Source organism: Myotis brandtii, unplaced genomic scaffold (genome assembly GCF_000412655.1).
Source record: "Myotis brandtii unplaced genomic scaffold, ASM41265v1 scaffold409, whole genome shotgun sequence".
NCBI lineage: Eukaryota > Metazoa > Chordata > Mammalia > Chiroptera > Vespertilionidae > Myotis > Myotis brandtii.
This window is the reverse complement of record NW_005365723.1, coordinates 1,198,760-1,204,759: the sequence shown is the minus strand read 5'-3', so window position 1 is coordinate 1,204,759 and position 6,000 is coordinate 1,198,760. Positions and strand designations below refer to the sequence as shown.

Genomic DNA, 6,000 nt, shown 5'->3' with positions numbered 1-6,000 from the left:
ATATATATATTTGCATGTATATCCGCAAGTGCACACACAGACAAACCCGACTGGGTGCTACCTTTCAGCACCTCCAAGTCAGGCCCCGATCCAGCCCGCCCACAGCACATTGGCTTCTCTGAAATTACCTGCTGACTCTGCAGCTCGTTTTCAAAGGCAGTTCTTGACAAGAAGCCAGAACCCACCGTAAAGGAGCAAAATGGTTAATGTCGTGCTGAGCATAGTTCTCCACGCGGCGTAGGAAAGATGAGGGGGGGAAGCGCGTTACCACTGCCAGCGCTGGAGGGGGTGCCGGTTAGGAAAAGCTCTCTGATTGGGGGAGGGGACATCACGTTCAATTGCACATCATGCGGTTGTCTACATTATCAGGTGTCTTATTTTGCTCCAGACTTTTTCCCTTTGGTCTTCGTGAATTATCTCCCCATGGATCATTGAGTGGTTCTGACAGTGTTATTATTGCCAGGGAAAGTGGGCATGAGTGTCATTTAACTCAAAAAGTAATGGTGGGAGGGGAGAAGGGGGGAGGGAGTATAGGTGCAACCTGAGATACAGAGATGGAATAACTTCTGCAAACTGATGGCAAGTCGGTTGCCTCGAAAATATGGAAAATTTACTTCACGGGACATTGAAGGGGCGAGGACTGGGGATGTGTGGTACAGGGAGAGGGTGGGGCAGTGTCTCCGTGGCATGGTGGCCATTTGTCTCATCTTTGTCAGGAGCGAATGACCACATTGAGAGTAAAGAGCCCAGGGTTGTCCCGTCGGCTCGAGCGTGTTGCAAGAGGCTGGGGGTTTGGCGTCTGCAGAGCAGTTCTGTCCGAATGTTCCTCCTGATGGCTTTGTCTAAGCAGGACGATAAAACCAGTCACTCAAGACATGTCATGTTAGCCCGGGCCTAGAGAAAAACAGGATGGTTGAGAAACGCTCTTTGTGGTTAGAAAGTAATTTGTTCCTGGTACAGACAGAGGCTGGCAGATGACAGAGCATCAGGAGAGGATGTGAAGCAGAAGTAGACAGACAGTGGGGGGAGGGTGTGTGTCGGCAGCAAACTGGTCGGTTTCTCGAGCCACCTGCCCTGTCCACCCCCCCCAGACACAGAAAAAGGAGCAGGAGCAGCGGTCGCCACAGACGGATGCCAGGGCGGGCCTGCCGGGAGATAACCCAGCAGAGCTTTCCTTTAGCTTCTAGGCCCGTGTTTTCCAGTCATTTTGAAGAGAGGCACCGGTGTGGTTCCCCCGGGCCCGTGGGTCACAGATTTCTCGGGTCTCGCTGGAGCTGGCACCATTTAATTGCCTTTGCACTCCGCGTAATGGGGTTTGCTGGCCTGTCTGGCTGCGCTCGGCTGTGTTGGCATTGATAAAAGCAAGGGGCGGCTCGTTGTTTTTCTGTGCGAGGAAGAGGTTTGATTATGCCGGTCTGGTCTCTGCCGGCTTCACCGGGGTCTTGGGAAACAGCATCTGACCAGGACGTGTGCAGACTCGGCTTGCAGACTTGCCTCCAGGAGTGCACTTAGTTTTTCTCGATTCCGATTTCAAAGAGGGGGGAAAAAATCACATCTTCAAGTGATACCGCTGCGCCCTTGCTTTAACAACTGCGCACTGCTGCTCTCTCCTCCTGGGAGAGCGCCAAGGAGTAAATCCGTCTCATTTCCGTGGGCACCAGGGCAGACTGGAATTAAGGAACGGGGAGCCGGGGGGCGGAGGGGGACTGTCCACGTGCCAGGCATCCACAGTGCCTTTGTCATGCAGGCCACGCCAGGTGTCAGCTGAGGCCAGCTGGCTTGAAAATGCGCCTTCGGTCCCCAGGAAGTATGAAGTCGGAACGGGTAGCTGTTGCAGTAAGAACTCGGGGCGCCCCTGGAAAGCTGCACAGTCCACTAATGGAGGGCAGGCACTAGACTGTCCACATTCAAAGAGCAACTTGTATCCCAACTTCATGTTCAGGTGCTCACAAGGTGCTAATGTATGCATAGCCCCTCCCCCTCAGGGAAAAGAGTAAGGAAGCCATTGGCCAGCGGTCACGTCAGTAATGCACCCAGAAGTCCTGTTATCCTATTGGAAGGCATCAGGGAGACGGGCATTCTGCATCTGAGCCTGATTTGACCTGTGCTTACATGGGACCTCGTGCCCTTTCCTCACCTGTTTAATTTTCCCATTTTACAAACAAGGACAGACATAGCCTCTCAACAGAGTTGTTTCGATGTTAAGCAAGTTCATTAGCACTAGGAGCCTGGAACACACTCCTTCCTGGATAAATTATTACGTATATTATATTCCTTAGTCCCCTGCACACCCAGACAGGAGAACCCCAGGGACAGTCTCATTTCCAGAGGTCATTCCTGAGTCAGAGAGAGGAATCTCTGGACGCTGGGAAATAAACGGGTCACACAACTGCCCCAAAGGAGTAGGGCCTTGAAGGTGACCACCTCCGGAAAAGTTCCTTCCCAGGGTTTCATCTTAGACAGAAACACTGGGGTGTCGCGCTGGCCTGTGCTGGTCAGTGTTTACAGGGTCCTGTCATGGATCTCCGAGCTACATCCATGCCCGGCGACTTAGGAAAGATGTGTTTGCTCCATGTCCCAGCCGATGCCCTGGGAGAGCAGTGATTTGTTAGATGAGAGGGCCAGACGCTGAGGGCTCTCTGCAAGCAGACCCAGGACCGGCCTGCTTCTCTCTGCTACCATAGGGTCTGGAGTCTGTCGGGCCTAGGAACTTGCTGGTTTCTGGTGACAAATACAGCTAAATGCTGAGAATTCAGGCGTGTGTGTGTGTGTGTGTGTGTGTGTGTGTGTGTGTGTGTGTGTGTGTGTGTGTGTGTGTGTGTGTGTGTGTGTGTGTGTGTGTGTGCGGGCACATGTGTGTCTGTGTTATCTGTACTCACCTGCCCAGGGCAGATCCCACACTGTGTATAGGAGGGCAGGGGAGAGGTAGAGATAAACTCCACCTTATGTTCTTCCTTTTTCATTTTTAATTTCTTGGAACAAACAGGCACCATCTGGCTCAGGCATGGGCGGTATGCAAACAGTTCTCTAAGGTGAGCTGCCTCATTTCCTGCTACACGTTCAGAGAGGGAAGCACACATCTCTGCCTCGGGTGCAGAGCCCTGTGTTCCCTCCTCGGAAGGCCGCGTCCCGCGGCATACCTTCTTCCCACGGCCGCCGACGCGATGCTTCTGAGCTCGCCTCAGACCGGCGCTGGCAGAGTGCTTGGCGCCTTGATGCCCTTCTCAGAACATAAAACAGCACTCAGAGACTGCAGTGCAGTGCACATCTGGAATTAAAGAGAGCCTTGAGCCCGGCTGGTGTGGCTCCGTGGTTGAGTGTCGACCTATGAACCGGGAGGTCACGGTTCGATTCCTGGTCAGGGCACATGCCCGGGTTGCGGGCTCGATCCTCAATGTGGGGCATGCAGGAGGCAGCTGATCAATGATTCTCTCTCATCATTAATGTTTCTCTCTCTCTCCCTCTCCCTTCCTCTCTGAAATCAATTTTTAAAAAGAACACTTTTTTTTTTTTTGAAGAAAGCTTCAAGAGTTCGGAAGAGGAGAGGTTGGGATTCCAGAAGAGAAATGTTTTCAGAGGGAGGGAGGCCATGCGCTCAGATCCAGGAGGAAAGGGCTTGAGGGGCTCCGTGCTCTGATCTGACTTGTCTGAAGGGTGGGGCTGCCTTCTGTCCACTTTCCTCTCCTCTGTTCCGAGCACAGAGCCTAGGACGCGTAGACACCCCGTGAAAATGTGGATGAGGCAGGGAGCAGATTAGGCCTGAGCAAGAGCAGCCTGGACAGGCCAAGAGACCTTCCCCCCCCCCTTTCAGGTGTCATCTTTGCGGGCGATGTGGGGATCCATGGCCTAGGCCAGTGATGGCGAACCTATGACACGCGTGTCAGAGGTGACACGCGAACTCATTTTTTTGGTTGATTTTTCTTTGTTAAATGGCATTTAAATATATAAAATAAATATCAAAAATATAAGTGTTTGTTTTACTATGGTTGCAAATATCAAAAAATTTCTATATGTGACACGGCACCAGAGTTAAGTTAGGGTTTTTCAAAATGCTGACACGCCGAGCTCAAAAGGTTCGCCATCACTGGCCTAGGCAATATCTGGGACAGTGTCCAGAGGAGGCAGGGAGGGTGGTCTGAGTCAGGAGTTACTCAGTTAAAGTCGGAGTGGAGTCATAATACAGCCAAGTGTCCAGGAGACGAGGAGGGGACCTACGTCAAGTCCAGGCCAACACAGGTGGGGGATCTAAGGCAGGTCTGGCAGCCGATAGCAAGGCCCTGGGTCCTCACGGGAGACTGCAGGTCACAGCTCCCGGAAACTCCTGGGCAAGGGGACAATGGTAATCTTCAGGGTGTGGGAATCCTTCGGAGGAAGCTGATCTGGCTGATAGAATGTTTGATTTTGTGGATGTCACGGCTCCCCCGTGGCAGCGACGCAGGTGCAGACTCTTGAACCCACACTGCCTGGGTGTGCATCTCAGCTCCTGTAATTCCTGACCGGATGACCTTGGGCAACTTATTGAACCTTTCTGTGCCCCCAGCTGTAAAATGGGGCCACAAGCCCCTAAGCACCTGCACTTGCTGTAAGGATCAAGTGTTCATCAACGTGAAGTTCTTAGGGAAACAAATGCTCAAGAAATATTAACTGCTCTTGCTAAAATGCAGCGGTCTCCCCCATTCCAGTGTGGGAACAGCACTCACATAAGTGCATGCGTGGCGGTGGGCCGGCGGTCTGCCCTCACAGGTACATGCCACCATACAGAATGGCTGCGACACAAATGGAAGCCTGTTTCTAGGCTTTCCGGGTCTGGCTGATAGAATGTTTGATTTTGTGGATGTCACGGCTCCCCCGTGGCAGCGACGCAGGTGCAGACTCTTGAACCCACACTGCCTGGGTGTGCATCTCAGCTCCTGTAATTCCTGACCGGATGACCTTGGGCAACTTATTGAACCTTTCTGTGCCCCCAGCTGTAAAATGGGGCCACAAGCCCCTAAGCACCTGCACTTGCTGTAAGGATCAAGTGTTCATCAACGTGAAGTTCTTAGGGAAACAAATGCTCAAGAAGTATTAACTACTCTTCTATCATTGGGGCTAAAATGCAGCAGTCTCCCCCATTCCAGCGTGGGAGCAACACTCACATAAGTGCATGCGTGGCGGTGGGCCGGCGGTCTGTCCTCACAGGTACATGCCACCATACAGAATGGCTGCGACACAAATGGAAGCCTGTTTCTAGGCCTTTCCGGGTGGTGTCACAGTGTGAGCAGGTGACCCTCCGCCATGCGGGCACGCAAGCTGACGGCGCTCGACCCTCTCCTCCGTGTGGGGTCCTCGGTCACCCTGGGCGCCCATCCCCATTCCAGTCACCTGGGCGGGGCCTCAGGCATGTGTTCACGGGCCTGACCTGGCGGTGAGGCCTGTCCCTTCTCCTCACAGCAAGCACCTGGGCATGCGCCTGGCCCCGTGATCTGTGAGGCGGGCTGAGGAATGGAGTGTGGCCGTGCCCCCGGGGGATGGGAATGAGCAGCGGGCACCCTCTGCCACAGGGTGGGTGGAGGAAACCCCTCTCTCTCCCACTCCTTTCCAGCAGTGCGTCTCCTCCCGTGTCTGATGTCATATCAGCAAAGTGAGGACAGTTCACTGTGATAGAGCAAAGGCTAGGAGGCCAGGGGAGGCCTTGATCTCCTGGATTCCCAGTCCCTAAACCATGTACTTGCTCTTTTCATCCTGACGGCGCTCGACCCTCTCCTCCGTGTGGGGTCCTCAGTCACCCTGGGCGCCCATCCCCATTCCAGTCAACTGGGCAGGGCCTCAGGCATGTGTTCACGGGCCTGACCCGGCGGTGAGGCCTGTCCCTTCTCCTCACGGCAAGAACCTGGGCACGCGCCTGGCCCCGTGATCTGTGAGGCGGGCTGAGGAATGGAGTGTGGCCGTGCCCCCAGGGGATGGGAATGAGCAGCGGGCACCCTCTGCCACAGGGTGGGTGGAGGAAACCCCTCTCTC

General features: G+C 54.1%; 1 protein-coding gene across 1 annotated transcript in view; it reads left to right on the top strand.

Moving 5' to 3' along the window:
* Positions 1-6,000, top strand: part of NTRK3 (neurotrophic tyrosine kinase, receptor, type 3) — a 221,922-nt gene that overhangs the window by 186,039 nt on the left and 29,883 nt on the right. The gene's annotated exons all lie outside the window — the stretch shown is intronic.